This window comes from Pinus tabuliformis, chromosome 3_1, assembly GCF_031772625.1.
Source record: "Pinus tabuliformis cultivar Carrire ecotype Pingquan chromosome 3_1, CPIR1, whole genome shotgun sequence".
NCBI classification, from domain to species: domain Eukaryota; kingdom Viridiplantae; phylum Streptophyta; class Pinopsida; order Pinales; family Pinaceae; genus Pinus; species Pinus tabuliformis.
This window is the reverse complement of record NC_142301.1, coordinates 598,542,942-598,562,131: the sequence shown is the minus strand read 5'-3', so window position 1 is coordinate 598,562,131 and position 19,190 is coordinate 598,542,942.

Sequence of the window (19,190 nt, the reverse complement as noted above, 5' to 3'; positions counted from 1 at the left end):
TTACCCTTATGTTCAATTTTTTGAAATCCTCAATGTGCTCCATTATTGAACCCTTTTGTTTGAGACTTATCAATTGGCTAAAAAAAGTGTTGCTTTTTGTATCCTCATAATGTGCTGTCAATTCTTCCGTAAAACTTGCCCAAGTGATAATTTGTTTACGAGAGCAAAGCCATTGATACCATACAAACTGATTTGGTTCCAAATATAAAGTTGCAATACGTACCTTTTGTGTGTTTTGCACATTATTGAGATCGAAAAATTGCTCCATCTGTAATATCCATGTTGCAGGATCCTTGCCATCAAACTTCCTCATATCGATTTTTGGAATATGGTGGGTCTTTGATCCAACATTAGAGTCTATGAAATCATGATTAACATTTCTTTTGTTCGCATCATGAGTTTCCTTTACTACCCTTTCACCATTATTAAGTATTTCTTGTAGAAATTTTGTCAAATTTGTCTTCAAATCTATCTTCAAATCGTCAATTTTAGCTTCCACACCATTCATCTTAGCTTCCACGCCCTTTATCTTAGATTCCATGCCATTTATCTTAGCTTCTATTAGCTTTTGTGAGAGTGAAATTTGTTGCACTTGGTCTTGTAACTTTGATATATCATGTAGCATTTCTTCCTCTTCTTCATGAGTCATGCTAGAGCTTTCAGGTTGCTTACTAGGTGTTTGCATTTTTTTTCCTTGGGGCATCAGCTACTGATAATAATGCTCTACTATGCCCTTTGAATTCCTTCAAAATAAATTTTCAAACCAAGCTAAAGCAAAAATTTTAAAAAATTTACAAACCTTTTTTCACTTTGTAGGAGCTTGATATTGCCTCTGATTTATCTCTGTAATTTTGGATCATCCAGCTCTAAAAATATAACCTACAGTAGCCCTTTGTGTCCTCTTTCTAATGCCACCAGTTTGATCCCAATTGGATTCTCCAAGGAAGAGTTATGCCAAATCTCCCACAGTGACCTGATTATAGACTAGTTCAGTAGAGCGAAATTGTACGACGTGCCATGTGTCCCTGTTTCAACCTTTAGCTCTGAAAAATATCTACAGGAAACTACAATCTATCCTCTTTCCATACCTTCTTACAAAATTTCAATCTGATGCTCAGAGAGAATGTTATGACTATTTTCCCCAGGTCACCTGTTTGGAATGTAATTCAGGAGTATGCAAAAAGACCAACTTCCTTAGATCATATCTCCGTAAATATAGTGCAAAAATTTCTAAAATTCAGACCCAAGGTTCAGTGTGATTTCGTCTCAAATGGGTTTTTCTTCACTTCTCAAAAGTCACAGAAAAAAGGTTATAGCGAAAATGCCACGATGACCTATTTGGAGCAGCGAAACCCTAGAATCCAAACCTTTGATACCAAATGTTATGAAACCAGCTCACAAAAAGATAGAAAGATAGATCAACACCTTAGAATTCAACCTCTTCGAGGGGGCAACCTCCTTTACATTACATAAATGAACAATTCTTGGATGATTCAAATGACAAAACCTCCTTTCTATATATAGGAGTCTAAGGAGTCACAATATAACCCAGCTGACCTAACAATAATAATATAAAGGTACAAAAATAACAATAGAGGGATTCTATGGGGCACAGTAATAACAATATGGTGATAATAGGGGCACAAAAATATTAATAAGGGATACAACTACAATAGTAATGGGGTAATCACTAGTATTATAGGGACCTAATAACTACCACCGAAGAACATTGTGTATCTCCTTAACCATTACGAATTTGGGAAATTTGTTTGGACACAACCTATTTTTTTATGTTTACAATAATAACCTTTCTCATAATTCTCTGGTTCAGCTCCATTGCCTCAGAAATCGTGCCTGAAATGGACTATTCGAAATACAAGATCCTAAAATTATGGAAAAATAGTGTATTTTTAAAAAACTGCCTCAAAGACCCTTACGTAACTTTTCGACCATTATGAATTTTAGAAACCTATTTGAACCTTAGTAAATTTGCTATACTGGGACGAAAAATCATGTTCCAAAATTTCTCTATCCACCTTAACCTACACAGAAATCGAGGCCAAAGTTGGCGGCCTAGAAATTACAGCGAATTTGGGGCTCAAGCATTAATTATTCCCTAGACATATATCCATAGAACCGGGATGTATTTTAGCTTACATGTAAGTGTTCAAACAAAATTTTGAACAAAGAACTCTTTCATATTCTGCTAGAAATGTGTTAGTGTATAAAAGCCCCAAATTGGTGCAGGCATGTTGGTGCAGGAATGTTGTATGATACAAGAATGTGAATGTAGGACCAAGGCTTGTTGGAATATGCATAGGAACTTCAAGGTCCATGCCAAGCTATCAAAATGAGCAACATTACTATCTTTGTATTGTTGGTATAGGAACTATTGGTGTAGGAATGTTGGTACAGGAACCGCTAGTATAGGAATGTTAGCACCTACCACAAAAGAGCCTAACATTAATGACATGTTCACATTAAATACTATTCAAATTATCAAAACAAGAAGAGTTCATAGATCAACAACTGTCAGCTCTAAATGCCTCTGAAAAGAATAATAATGATTATAAACACTTGGTATAAATATAGAGTTATTCAACAAAAAGTGTGAAAATCTAGACAAAATGGAGGCTCAACAAAGATCCTACCCAGTCATTTCATCCCATATGAGCTCATAGCTTCCAAGTGATGTACCTGTACTCGTCTGCTAAGAGCATCTACCACCTTGTTCTCTTTACCTTTGATGTACCTGATTTGAAAATCAAACGCGTTGATCATGGCCAACCATCTAGCATTTCTGACATTCAGATTTAGTTGGTCAAACAAATACCTCAACTCAATGTGATCACTCATAAGCACAAACCACATGCCAAGAAGATAGTGCCTCCGCATCTTCAGTGCATGTATAATTGCTTCTAACTCAAGATCATTTGTCGAGTAGTTATGACTGTGCTTGCTTAGTTCCCGAGACTCATAACATATCACCCGTCCATCCCAAATAAGGATTCCACCAAGCCCTCTCTTGCAATCATATGTGCATACCACAAAATCTTTTTCCATATCTGGAATCTGTAGTACTGGTGCATGCATGAACAACTTCTTAATCTGCTCAAGGCTAGCCTCACACTCCTTTTTCCATTCAAACTTCTTACCTATCCTTTGCAATCATGTAATGGGATAATAAATCTGTGAGAATTTCCGAATGAACCTCCTATAATAACCTGCCAAACCCATGAAAGATCTCACCTCATCCACATTCTTAGGAGCTACCCACTCCATGATGGCCCTTATCTTCTCTGCATCTATTGCAATGCCTTCCTTGGAGATAACATGTCCTGAGTAGTGCACCTCAAAGTGTAGTTTAGCATACAACTAATGCTCCCTCAACAACCTCAATACTGTTGCTAAGTGCTCGACCTGCTCTTCCTCATTTTAAGAATATACCAGTATATCATCAACGAACACAATAACAAACTTATCCAAATATAGGTGCAACACACTATTCATCAAACACATGAATGTAGTTGGAGCATTAGTTAAGCCAAATGGAACATCAACAAACTCATAATTCCCATACTTGGTCCTGAATGCAGTTTTGTAAATGTCCTCCTCTTTTATGCGTACCTGATCGTATCCAGATCTCATGTCAATCTTCCATAACATTGTTGCTCACTTCAACTGATTGGGCAAGTCATCAATCCTCGACAAAGGATATATATTCTTGATAGTCACTTTGTTCAACTACTTGTAATCAATGCATAATCTAAGGGTACCATCTTTCCTCCTCACAAACAAGACCAGTGCACCCCAAGGTGATACACTTTACCTAATATATCCCTTTTCTAACATTTCCTTCAACTACAAATTCAGCTCAACCAACTTAGGTGTGCTCATTTTGTAAGGTGCTTTCGATGTTGGAGCTACCCATGGCACTAACTCAATCAAAAATTCTACCTCCCTGTGAGGTGGAAACTCTGTAACATCCTCAATAAATACATCCTGAAACTTCTGCAACACTGGATATTTGTTCAACACATTTGCATCTTCAGCCTCCTTACGCTTATCACTAGAAATGTGTACTGCAAATAGCTTTCACCCTTTCCTATGGCTATGTGTTGCTTACATATTTGTCACCATCCTAATTGATATGGCTTTCTTCTTACCTTGCAAGACTCTTGGTTCTCCACTGTCATCAACACACTCAATATCTTGGTCATAGAAGTCTACCTTGGTTATATGTAGAGACAACCAATCCATTCCAAATAACATATTATATGAACCCAATGATAATACATTTAAATGTGTTGTTGTAGGCATACCATTTGAATAAAATGCGCAAGCTCTTACCCAATGATGAACTCTCTTCTTTGTACCTGTAGCCAACTAAACTAACCAAGAGTCTACATGCCACTCCTTACTCAAACCACACTTATCCACCAAGTCAGGACTAACATAGCTATAATTAGATCCAGGGTCAATCCAAATAGAAATAACTTGATCACAAAGCTTACCATCCATCTCAATGATAGATGCCTAGTATTTTGCTTCCCGGTTGTCCATTGTTGCATAGATACGTGGAATACTCTCACCAACATCCCCAATAGTCTGCTCCTCCTATGCACTGTATCTCTTAGGCCTTCCACCCCCGATGTTGTGAACAATCTCTCCTAAGGTGTTCCTCACCACATGTCCAACACTCCAACTAACTAGTTCCCTCACCCCTATGTTATTGTTGCTGCTGTTGTGCCCCATGTCCCTGGCTAGATGCATTAAGCCTCTTTACCAGAGCCATATTTTCTTTCCCATCTGCATGTTGATGCATTGTCCTCTTAGGCTACCATTTACCTCTACCTTTGCCTTTTCCCTTCCATCCATGTTGAGATTCATTCTTACGCTTTGATTGCTCATAGCATCGCTTGAGTTACCTAATAACTTCCTCAAGTGACCGAGGCTCATCATACTCAATCCCATATCTAAACACTAATTTCAAACCACTAAGAATTCTTTGAACTTTAGCCTTCTCCTCAGTAAAATATGGTACATATCTCAATAGTTCGAGAAACTTAGTCATGTACTCTTTGTCTGTCATTGATCCTATCTTTAACTCATAACATTATTTTTCCTTACTGTCATAGTATCTTTCTGACAAGTACTTATTCCTAAAAATCCTCTTGAATTCCCGCCAGTTCAAGTCATCTATCCTGATGTCTCTATCCTTCTTAACATCCTCCAACCAGATATCTGCTTTACCTTTCAAGCTGAACATAGCTATTCTAGCCTTCATGTTATCTGTGTACTCATGCAACTTAGAGAATATGTTCATTCCAAGTATCCCAACCTCTGCATCTTCCGACTTCTTCACATCTCCATCAAAAGTAGGTGGTTTTTCTTTCTTGAATTCATCTGGTAAGTATCCCCTATCATTCATCCTGTAAGGATCATAGTGACGATGATTATGACGACTATTAGAACCTAAGCTAGAATAATAACTTTACTCATCGCCCCTCCTTTCTGGAGTGTCCAACAACCTGCCATCTCTCACCATGTCAGATCTATCTGATCTGTGTCTACCAGGAGATCTACTCCCATATGCTCCATTGGTCCCATCCTCATGTGCATGGTTGATCTGAAGCAGCCCTTGTCACTGCAGCTCTGACAAACTCTGAAGAAGTATAGCATTACCTCTGCTTCCTTCTCTTATGCCTGTGTGATTCGATCGTTATATTCCTTACAACTCCTTATCTCTTCCTTCAAGCTTCTCAATGTATCAGCCAAATCAGAAGTATGCCCCACACAACGCTACTCATTTGATGCATAGGGAGATTCTACATAATCTACCACCTTGCTAGCCATTTTATCTTTCTCTTCCCACAATGCATAATATGTCAAATAAACCAAATCACAATAAGCCAACATACCTTAGTATCGCTTGGGGAGGATCCCTTGTTTGTAAGGTCATCAAATCAACATGATATATTTATAACATAATCATAACAACGTATAGACATTCGTGAGTACTTGTATCAACATATAATGATCACTCTAGTTAGCATCCAATCCTCAATGCAAGGCCATATAAATAATGCATCCTATGAACTCATGCATGACAACAAACATTACTCCATTATACACATTTCTACATGCAACTAACAATATGCATAAGAAATTCCTAGCCAACTACAAATACGCATAAAAGCATGTATTCGAACATAGTCGATTAGTTCTTGAAATCAACCTACAAGATTTATACATGTATCCAAATATTGAAAATGTAACCTAGCATACAAGGATTTAAGTAGGTGACATAAAATCAACATGTAAACAACAAATAAGCATATACAATCAATCATATACTCATTTCAAATTCTCTTCACGAAATCAACATCCAATTCTCCATGATAACCATGCTACAACCCTAATCCAACTTAAAGCAATTGTAACACGTATATAAGTGTAAGAGACACACATGCGACAGACATGCATGCATGACTAACAAATTCAACCCATCCAGTATAAGAGTTGAACCATGCTATGATATCACTCTGTAACACCCTCCTCCCACATCCACCCAAGTAACCATGCCATCCAGGGTAATCATGAGACAAGAGGCCACTATGATCCCATTCGACCTCCTAGGTGACCTTAAGGAAGTGGAATCGATGAAACATCACACAGTCATCCAACATCATCATCAAAACCTTTAAAAGATAAGTCAACCACTCAGACAGCCTGTCCCTACATCCCACTATTTCTCTAAACCTCTAAGGCCATATTTGCTCTCATGATATGAGAAATGGAGCAACCAGAGACCTAAAGTCACTTTCATTGGCCTACATGCCAGTGAATGTGGACCAAAATTGCCAGTTCTATGCCAACGACCCTGAGATTGAAGCCACCTTTTCAGGCTTAGAGCCCAGACCAGTACCCAGAATGAAATGATAGCTTGAAATCATGAAACGTATAGGGAATCAATGAAGCAAAATCAGTAAGCTCAACAAGACCTTAACCAGACCCCTAGCCATGAAAGGAATTTCATCAAACATATTGTCAACTTGTAACTTATAGGTGTAAACAACATAATTAAGTGTAGGTATCTCATACTTATCTGAGAATCACCATGAACCATTGTTTCCTCTTGTCATTTGCTACGTTATCACTTTTCAAGTCATAGATACCATATCCATTCAAATACAAGTAAAAACATGTTGAGAGAAGCACATAGATGTTGTCACAAAATATCCATCTAACTAACATAATAGGGACATAAATACAATAAACATATCGGCCATCAAAATCCATATATACACCAGTAAATTTACACATAAAAATCAATGCAATGAACTTCTCATTAATCAATGCAATGAACCAACTAGTGATGAGACTATCACATTCCACCCAAACATAGATTGGCTGAGCCAAGTCTCTCTTTAGCCGACCACCACCATGCCATATTCCAAGAATGAATGTGGGACTCATAGAACACATAAAAAACACTAATCAATGTCGATGCCATCAGAGTTCTCCGCCTACACCGTGAGGAATTTGAGTTCCTCCTAGTCTCTCAGGCTTTACCGTGCATATGAAGTCCAATCTTGGGATCACTAGGCCCTACACTAATACATACTCTCCAGGTTTCACTGTGCATTCCATCTGAGAATCACTAAGACCAATGGAGAGAAAATCCACCTCTTGGCTTTACTGTATATCCTGCCATTCACTGGCAAGGATTCCTACATCCACCGAGGCACACAATTTGGCTTTACTACAACTCACAATTGATTTCAAGGGTTATTAGGACAGTGGCTTCATGCATCTTTAGTCTAGTTCATGGACCACTACACCATGTGTTTGTCAATTCAGAGATGCACCCCACTCAACTTTGAATCCAATCCATCCATCCCACATAAATTGAATGAGAGAACCCGTCTCATCAAAGCTATCAGGAAATGGAAAGGCTAGGCTAAAAATACCATCACACCTGGAAAAAACAATGCCCTGGTAGAAAAGAAACACATGCAATGCCTTGCATGCAAAATCTAGCAAGGAAAATACACATGTAAGTCAACACCTGCAATGAAGTCTCTTGTAGCCGCTTGACCTTTGCTTTCTCTTTCCTTCTTTGAGTTTCTTGCTCCAATGCCAAGGTGCTCCAAGAAAACTCTAAGTGTCCAAGGGTATGAGAGAGAGAGATATAATAATGAAAGAGATGCAAAGCTAAACTGACAAAAGGTTACCAATTGATCTTCAAAAGCCTTTTTATGAATGAGCCCTCTATTTTCATCATTTTCCATTATTTTCCTTCAGTTTCCTCCTCACATGCAACCTATGACCTTTCACCTGCTTTTTCTTTTCATTTCCATTATTTTCATAGATAAATGTGCCAAAAATTCCTTTTTGCCTTTCCAAACCCTTATCCGTTTCCTTTGCCAATTTCCTTAGTCATAAAAAACCAAATAAACACCCTCTAGGATGTCTTTCCCAACATTCAGCTTGGAATGAGTGTCCCATTCATCTATCATTGTTGTTTTTAACTTTTATTACATGAAATTTTCACTAGGGATGTTACAACATGGGTCTACTGCAAAAAGAGTTCTAAAGTACTTGAAGCGAACTCAAGACTTTGTACTTAAGTATACATAGGTGTGCAACTTTAGCTTGATTGGATACTCTGATTCAGACTTTGGTGGAGATAAAGAAACTGGGGTATCTACTTTAGGTTATGTTATTAGTATTTGATCAAGAGTTTTCTCCTAGAGGTCATGCAAATAATTAATCCCAACACATTACACAACAGAGGTAGAATATGTGGCAGCAACTGAAGCAACAAAGGAAATTGTGTGGCTCAAGAGAATTTTGGAATATTTACAAGTGAAATGAGTGCATTCAACTCCGCTCATGATTGACAACACTTCTATAATAAAGTTGGCCAAGAACCCTAAGTTCCATGATCAAACGAAGAACATCAATACAGAATACAATATGATTTGACATCATGTTGAGGCCAAGACAATCCATCAATACCATTCTTCCACAATTGAGCATATTGCAAACATCTTCACTAAAGTACTTGGAAGAGAAAATTTTGAAAGATTCAGAATGATGCTTGGACTCACCAACATCCCTCTAGATAAGGGGGGGGATGTTGACACTTAATCATTGGGATTGGGTGAATATATGTAAATAGTGTAAATATAAAATAAGGAGAATTGGAATATGAAGAGACACTAGGAGATGAAGCCTAAGAGCCTCTCCCTCCATGTATATATCTATGATCAGCCATATTGGAAAAACACAATTCATTTAAGGAGTTACCACTCGACCTGACATCTCTTCCATCTACTGAATCTCCCAATTAGTGTATACTCAAAGCCTCCATGCAAGCCTTGATTCATATATATTTTCAAACTGGAATCTTAAAACTTTCTGAACATGAGCACTATAGAAACATAGTATCAAATCTCAATTAAATGATAAATTGGGAGCACAAGCTACACTCAAAAATCCATAACAAAATATCCACACCAGCTAGAAAACAATCTCATCAAACTCTACTACATCAATCAACAAATCATCGTCACAAAATCTACATAAACATGATGGTTGGAATATACTTCAGATCACTCCTGCTACAACTATAAACTAATTTAGGAAAATATTTGCAATATGATTCACACACTTTGCAAGCTCTTCTCCACACACTCACTCCATCAACATCACTAGATGATCAATCAACTCACATTGAGCTTCCTCCAATATGTAGATGAACTCAAGTTCTCAACTCAATAATTATTCATAACTATTGGGCATCAAAACTATGTTCATATGCTAGGTGTGATCCAGATTAAACTCATTGACTCAATCAACCACTAACTCCAATAGCCCTTTTAATATTTTCAACTTTAATGAACTTTTGAAGGTCCCATGAACTTTTCCGGCCATATGCCGAAAAGTTTCGATCAAGGAATTCATCAAAACACAAAAATTAACTCAAAAACACGAGAAATGGGGAGCAATTTTCATGAAAATCCCTAGTCACTCCCATAACAGTATCTTGAAAGTGACAGGAGCTATAACCACTCCCTTGGTCCTGACTCCATGTGACTAGAGCTTTCCAATTTCTCCATTGAATCATCAAGCTTGTGACTGGGGCTTAGACTTAGTGAAATCATCCATCCTTTAGTCCAGAACCTCTACCACCTATTCCATCATCTTCTCTAGAACCTAAACACTCCTCCAAGCCTCTGCAACAAGTCTGTATCTGATGGAATAGCCTAAGAGCAATTCTATGACATGCTAGACCTATTCTGGTAACCTTAGGACCAATACCAACACCTCCAGCTCCTCAAGCAACAACCACAACATCTCTGACACCTGCAACAACATCCCCATCACTTGTACCAACAACCATAACACCTATAGTAGCAACATCAAGGCATACAACAACCTCCACCACTGGTGGAAGCACCTCCAACACAAGAAACCTCATCTCATCACATGTAGTATCAATCCAATGTCTCCAAGGCATGTAGAGACATATGCAGCACTCCAACCTCTCGTAGTAGTAGCATCTCCAAGATACAACGCACCATCAAAACCCATAGCGACAATCCAATCCTTCTGCAGCAACACCATCTCCAACCAACTCAACCTGTCTAGAATCCGTCTCCTGAGCAGCCACGACATAATTTTTACTAGGTCTATTGATAGGTATGTTGAGATCAATACCAACTAGTAATACCATCACCAGATCCATCACCAACACTCATCACACATGCATATGACTAGAAACACTAATAGCTTGTTGACATCAATTCCAACACTACAATTCCAACAACAACTTAATGGATATCATGTCACAATCAAAAAAAAAATTAAAGAGTAAGGACACATAAGTTACAGAATTGGAACATACATTCTCAAATGACATGCACAACTTCTTTTTTATTAGTTGGTCTTTTTATAATCCAAAGATGGAAACCTAAAAGCTAAAATTAGTTAAAAAAAAATTCTCCCCCACATATGCGTAGTCTAGTTTATTCCAAAAAGCGGCCAATAGCTTTGAGAGAGTGGTAATATACAATGGAATTATATATGAGATTTCCTGATAAAGATGATGATTCAAAAGATATGTAGATATTTCATTTCTCACTGTGGGATTATATTAGAGGAGAATTCAAGTGTAGTGATATTGGATATGAAGAAGCATATGTGTTTTGACGCATCTCCCGTTGTCTGCTTTTGTTGTATTATATGGACACTTTTCCTTTGCATTCACCCTGCACAAGACAAGACATATATTTTTAGTTTTTAAGATGTTAGTTGCAATGTTAGGGAGACCAGAATGATAAATAGAAAACAAGACACTGAAAAAAAAATAACATATATAAGTTTGAAGTAGTTAAGGTACCTGTCATGGAGCTTCTCCAAAAATCATTGCAATGAATGCTTCTTCGCACCATATTTTTTTTGCAGATGATCCCTTGAATCGTTTTGGGTAAAAAAAGTATTCAGAAATGATGATTATGATATATGAATTAAAGAACATATGAGATCCAAAATCCAATATCATTGTTGGGTCATTCCAAACAATTATTTTTGTATCTCCACTGCCAGTATGATCCAATGATGAAAATTATTTTAATCATCTAACTCACAAATCGATAATGTAGAATGAGACATAGTGGAATCTACGAGAGTTTATCTCAAAGGGGAACGACTTACGTCGTAAAAATCCACAAAATTGAAGTTAAATGCTTTTAAAAATATAAAATTACCAGATCTTAAGATGAGGTGGTACTTAAAATTTCTTTTTGAAGGTCAAGTCCTTTTATAAATATTACTAAATTTTCCTTTTCACGGTTATAAGTAGTTAAATAGGAAATAGATATTCATGTTTTTATGTATGAATGGATTCTTTATTTGGTAGATATTAGAAGTGATTTTAGATATTACATTAAAAATATAAAATTAAAAGGTGATTGAAGATTAAAGAAAAATAAGAAGTAAGAGAATCGTTGCAAGATAAGAAATAAAAGATAAGTAGGAGAGAGAAATATGAAGTATATTTACAGAATTATAGTCTTAATTTTTTATTAGCATGGATTTTGCTAGATATTTTTATCTTCCACCACCTCCTATTTTTGTCAATTAAAAATATGAATTTTTAACTATTAAGATGAAACATAGACTATGAGCAAAAGAGTTATGGGATATTGTGTTGAATGGGTTTAAGAAACCTTCATTTTAGGTTATGTAGGAAGCTATGACACAAGATCAAAAGGATCATTTTAGAAAGAGAAAGAAGGATAATGCAATGACATTATTTCTCATTAAACATGATTTGGATGATAACATTCTTTGCAGTATTGCAGTAGTAACTAGGGCCAAAGAAGATTGGGATAATCTAGAGATGACATATAGTGAAAGGGGTAGAAACATTGATTAGCATCTAGATGAGCCATAGAGCATTACAATTGTTAAGAAACCTGTTGCAATAAGAGAAGATAAATTTTTTTATATAACAAAAGTATTTGGAAATGTTGTGGAAGAGCATGTCAAACCAGAAGACGATATACAAGACATGGAAACTATAATTGTCATAACAATAAATTGGAACTTGTTGAATAAATTATAGAAGAAAAATGTGAATTTATGTGAAATGTTGAGTATCAATAATGTGACACCCCATATGAAAATATTCTAGTATGGTTAGTAATTATTTTTGTAAATAACATGCTAAATATGTAAAATTATAATTAAATAAATAAAATTAGTTTTAATAACTTCCTACCTAAACCACGTGTGAAAAAAGAAAACACTCTATGTTGTAAAAATATTTAGTGGTGACGAATTCAAGGTAAACAGTGTAAATAAATAATAAGAGAAAATGGAGAGTCGTCGGGAGATGAAACTCAACAGTCACTCACTTATCTATATATCTATGAACATCCTAAATGAATATACATAATCTCATTTGAGGAGTTACCTCCTGGCCTGACATGGTATCAGAGCCAGCTCTATTTTTAACATTCCTTACCCTTGTAACTCCCTTCTGCCTATTCTACCTATTCTGCCCATGTTATGCATTTCTACAACCTAACACATCTAACATCTACCAACACAAATTCCTCACCTCTCATCAAAGAACCAAACCTCTCTTAGTTAATGCTTCAATGAGATTACTTTTTGAATAGGACAATTTTATTTCTGAGACGTTTGGAGGGAACAATGACAATTTCCTCAATGCATTTCTCATCTAGCATAAATCTCAAAAATCCACTTGTATGTTCTTCATCATCATCATATCAACCGAAATGGAATTCTATGTGTCATGGGTCTTGTATCCACTGGACTCGTTTCTTGATTATTGTCTGTTCTGATAAGTCGCAAATGTCTCCCTTTTGAATCTGAGGATTCTATCTTACCCTACACAGCTCTCATATGCAGACCTTCACACTGTCGTAGCCCCGTTGCCTCATACACAGCCTTTGTTTCCTCCCACACGAAACATTCTAGTTGTGGTTGCCTCCCATACGCAGCATTTCGGTTGTATATCATCTACACTTGCAGTGTTTTCAAACCAATATCACAGTAGACTTGTAAGTGAACTTCTCCTACAAAGGTGAAATCCTTGTTAGCATGGGTGAAGTTGAGTTGCTTAATGGTGCCCACACTTCCATCTCCTTGAAGTAAGGTTTTAGAAGAAAAAAAAATCAGGCGATACATACATATGCTGCTTTCTCTCTCATATTTAATGCTTCTCTTATACATACACTACTCCTTACACCCACGCTGTATGCTCCCTTCAGTACGTTGCTCCCTCCATACTGCATTGACCAAAACTACATTTCTTTTACCAGAACTACATTTTTTTACCAGAACTACATTTTTTTTACCAATAATGCATTTTTGAACAGAACTACATTCTTGACCAGAATTGTACTTTTTTTCTTCAGAATATCCCTATTACACTGCAGTTTTTTTATTTTACACCAGAAGTAAATTTTTTTTATATATTGGTAGCATAAGTATATTTTTTTTACAGTTCATAGTCTTTTTAAAATTCATTCATTGATATCTATTGTGGGAGTGATTCTCGCCGACAAGGAGAATTATCCAGAATGGTCACGGAAAATCAAACGCGCTCTCATTTTTAATGTGTTGTGGAAAGGAGTGTGTGTTGAAGATGGAGACAAAGAACCAGAACAGCCCACCTCAGACAAGGAATTCACCATTTTTGGAAAATAAGAATAGCAAGGCTTATGCAGTGATTGCAACATTAGTAAATGAAGAGGTGAGTCTCCACATTTCGCCATTTTCAAATGCTTTCGAAGCCTTACAAAAACTGAAGGAACTCTATGATTCACACTCTGCACTTGAAGTTGTTCAACTCATGATTAAATTGTTCAGCCTTGAATTACAAGTGATGATCCTCTTGCTATTGCATCAGAAGTAAAATCTATCATGCATGATATGAAAGTAACTAATGTTGAATTAGACATTCTTATGATATCTTTTGTCAAGGAAATTTATCCCACTTACTCAAATTATCTTGAGTCATTGCAAGCAAATGGAAAACTCAAAGAAATTACCTTTGACTCCCTTGTGAAAAATTTGCTAAAAGAGAGAAAGCTTTTGGGAAGAAGAAAACTCCTCAGTCTTCTGAAGAGGTTGTGTGTCTTGCACATAGAGAGAAGAATCTTGCTCAAGATTCTTCCAGAGGAAGAGGTGGTCGAAGAGGAAGAGGAAGAAGAAATTTCAGAGGCAGGAGGGGCAAAAACTCTCAAGGCGAAAAGTCATATTTGCATTACATACGTTGCAAAAGAGATGGATCACATGATGCATCCACATGCAAGTTTCCTTGGGACATAATTGAGCAGGAGAGAAACCAACCCAAAGGTAAACCTAATGAAAAAGAGAAACGTAAATCACCTGAATCTGCTCACTGTGTTGTGGCACACTGTAATATTGGAGTAAATGAAGACTTATTTAATGCTTCACTTGCTTCTTGGAAAAATGATTGGTTGCTTGATTCAAGAGAAACTTGCCACATGACTTTTAGAAGAGAATTTTTTGAAGAATTTATTGACAATGTTGATGGAGCAGTATACTTTGTACACAAATCAAAAGTCAAGCCATCAGGGCTTGGCAAAATGAGGCTTAAATTGCCTGGTCTTCTAGACTTTCTTCTGCATCATGTTTTATATCTCCCACGGTTGAGAAATAACTTGATGTCCATGGTCCACATCCGCTAGCAAGGACACTCCATTCACATGTTTTATGGAAAGGTTGAGGTGAGAAAAGCATCAAACAACACACTTGTCATGATGGGGATAGAAGAAGAAAGGCTTCTCCTACAGGGTACCTCTGCTCATGCACATAATTTCCCGTACAATTCTCATTATGATGAAGGTAAATTTCCATCAAGTTTATTATGGGCTGCTAGATTTTGACACTTGAACTATGACAACCTCCCCTTGTTGAAGAAAATTTGTGTTATTGGTTTTCCTAAAATTCCTAGGAAGCCTAAGCAATGTGATGCTTGCATTCTAGGAAAGAATAACAAACAGTATTTTCATTATTCACATTATAGAACACATAGAAAACTTGAACTCATTCATTCAAATTTATCTGGTCCAATGCCTGTTCCTTCTGCAAATGGAAATAAATTTATGATGAAATTTATTGATGACTACACCAAAATGTGTTGGTTTTATTTATTGAAGAACAAATCTAATGCTTTTCAAACATTCAAAAACTTTCATACATTGATTGAAAATGATGCACAATCTCATATTGGCTCTATTCGCACTGATAATGGAAAAGAATACACTTCAAATGAATTTGAAAACTATATTCACCAACATGGGATCAAACATCAAACAAATGTGCCTTATAATCCCCAACAGAACAGAGTAGCCAAAAGAATGAATAGGACAATCTTAAATATGGTGCGCTCCATGGTGTTTTCAAAAATGTAAAATTGATGTTTTGGGCTAATGCAATTCTATGTGCTGTATATGTAAAGAATAGATGTCCATCTAATGCTATTAGGAACAAGACTCCCTATGAAATGTGGTATGGACACATTCCTTCGGTAAAGCATCTCAGGGTCTTTGGTTCCACATGTTATGCCTTGATACCAAAGGTACATAGAAACAAACTTGGTGCAAGAGGTCGTAAGTGTATCCTCTTGGGGTATTCAAACACCTCCAAAGAATACTGTCTTTCTAAAGAAGTCAATAAAAAGTTTGTAGTGTCTAGAGATGTAATCTTTCTTGAATCATCCAAAGCTGACAATGTTGCTTGATCACCTAGAGAGATTCGCAAATGAAAAATAATTTCAAGAATTTAATAATTAGATTCCACATATTGAAGGGGGGATTCCTATACTGGATCAACCTATGGAATCTTATTCTAAAGCACTCTATTCCCCACATGAAACACCAACCAATGATGATACTTTGCGTTGATTGACAGAATTGGGGGAGTCAATCTTGATTCAGTCCTAACTCAATCAACTGAGCAGCCTGGACCATCTCAGAAAGGTCCCCCAAAGTGGCTAACAAAGACACTTGAAAGTGTTCATCCTGATGAGGTTGGAAAGACAGGAACTAGAAATTCAACCCGTCAAAATGGAGGTGATGTAGATGACTCTGATTCACTTGTTGATATGGATGTTTCTTATGATTTTGAATTGAATTTGTCTACAGATCTTGAACCAACTTCCTTCAAGGAATCCACTTCTCATGATGAATAGAAAGAGGTGATGCAAAAGGAGTATTATGCCTTGATAAAGAATGGCACTTGGAAGATGTTTGATCCTTCATTGGGAACCAAACCAATTAGCTGCAAGTGGTTCTATAATAACAAGTATAAAGCTGATGGTTCACTTGACAAGAAAAAAGCTAGGCTTTTGGAAAAAGGTTTTGTAAAGAAGGACGGGCTTGATTATGAGGAGACTTTTTCCCCCACAGCAAAATGGGCTACCATCCGGACACTCTTTTCCCTAACAGCTCTGAACAGTTGGAAAGTCCATCAAATGGATGTAAAAATTGCTTTCTTGAATGGAGATCTAAAAGAGAATGTTTTAATGTGCCAGCCTGAAGGATTTTCTGTGAAAGGACATGAACATAAAGTATGCAAACTTGTGAAATCCTTGTATATCCTCAAACAAGCACCGTGAGCCTGGTATTAAAAACTAATTAAGCATCTTCTGAAACTCAATTCCAAACATTATGATCTTGATGATGCAACTTTGTTTGTCAAGAAAGTTGGCAAAACAGTTGTATATGTTGTGGTATATGTAGGTGATCTTTTGATGACAGGGAAAAATGAGAGCTACATTTCATCCATAAAGAAGGAATTGAGGAAAGGTTTTGAAATGACTGATTTGGGCTATGTTCATTACTATCTTAGTATTGAAGTAACTCAACATCTGAAGTCCATATTCCTTTCTCAAAAGAAGTACATTGGAGATTCGTTGAATAGGTTTGGCATGGCCGAACGCAATCCTTTGACTATTCCAATGGAACAAAACTTAAAGCTCACATCCATTGAAGGAAAAGAATTTGAGGATGAAACAAAGTATAGACAACTTGTAGGAAGTCTCAACTACCTAACTACTACCAGACCACACATCTCATTTTTTATTGGAATCCTCTCCAGCTTTATGCAAAAGCCTTGTGAGGGACATTGGTCTGCTGCAAAAAGAGTTCTAAAGTACTTGAAGGGAACCCAAGACTTTGGACTCAAGTATACACAGGTGGGCGACTTTAGCTTTATTGGATACTCTGATTCAGACTTTGATGGAGACAAATAAACTGGGGCATCTACTTCTGGTTATACTATGAGTCTTGTATCAGGAGCTCTCTCCTGGAGATCATGCAAACAATCAGTTCCAGCAGATTCCACAACAGAGGTAGAATATGTGGTAGCAGCTGAGGCAAAAAAAGAAATTATGTGGCTCAGGAAAATTTTGGAAGATTTACAGGTAAAACAAGTAGTTTCGACTCCACTCATGATTGAAAATACCTCTGTAATAAAGATGGCCAAGAACCCAAAGTTCCATGATCGAAACAAAGCACATCAATACAAAATATCATCTGATCGACATCATGTTGAGGCCAAAACGATCCATCTTTGCCATTGTTCCACTAATGAGTAGATTGTAGACATCCTCACCAAAGCGCTTGGAAGAGAAAATCTTGAAAGATTCAGAATGATGCTTTGACTCACCAACATCCCTTCAGATTAAGGTGGGGAATGTTGACACCTAATCATAGGGATTGGGTGAACAATTGTAAATAGTGTAAATAAATAATAAGAGAAAATGAAGAGTCATCGGGAGATGAAACTAAAAAGTCACTCCCTTATGTATATATCTTTGAACAATCTAAATGAATAGACAAAATCTCATTTGAGGAGTTACCTCCTGGCCTGACAATTTTCTAGAATAAGGATAATAATTAAAATACTATTACTTCAAAATTTAAGGACAAACTACCTGGTGATAAAGAGTCGGAGGGAACAATGAAAGTAAGATATTATGAGGAGTTTATTAACCCCAATCTCAAAAATCAAAATTATATATGTATACTTCCTAATGTAAAGAAAAAGTGAACATTGTTAAAATAAAAACAAGCTCTCATGAGCTTCATAAAGAAACTGGTCTTGGTTAATTCCCAAAATGCCATGGGATGAAATAATTTGTCACTTTTGTCATCCTAAGAGGGTTTAATATTAAAATAAATTTCACTTAGATTGTGAATCTTACATTCACATTTGATTTGATTTTCAAAAGGAAAAAAAATCATACTACCAACCTTCTCGACCTTTTAAGTGAGAAATGCTATGGTGATCTTGGAACTCTTATTGCCTTTTAAGTACAGAAATAAAATTCTAAAAATTTCTAGGTAATATTTAAATTTCTTAACCATATTGGTCTTGGTAAACTTTAATCATCATCATCATAATTATATCGACCATGTAAAATATAAAATAAATTATAATAATATAATGAGTAAAATTTATATATTCATCACATTAAATGAAGTTTTATTATTTTATATAAAATGTTAAAAAATAAAAATGACAATTTAAAAAATTTCAAGTTTATAAAAATTGAATCATAAAATAAAAATAATAATATTAAATTATGTTCATAGAAAAGTTATTATGTATATAGT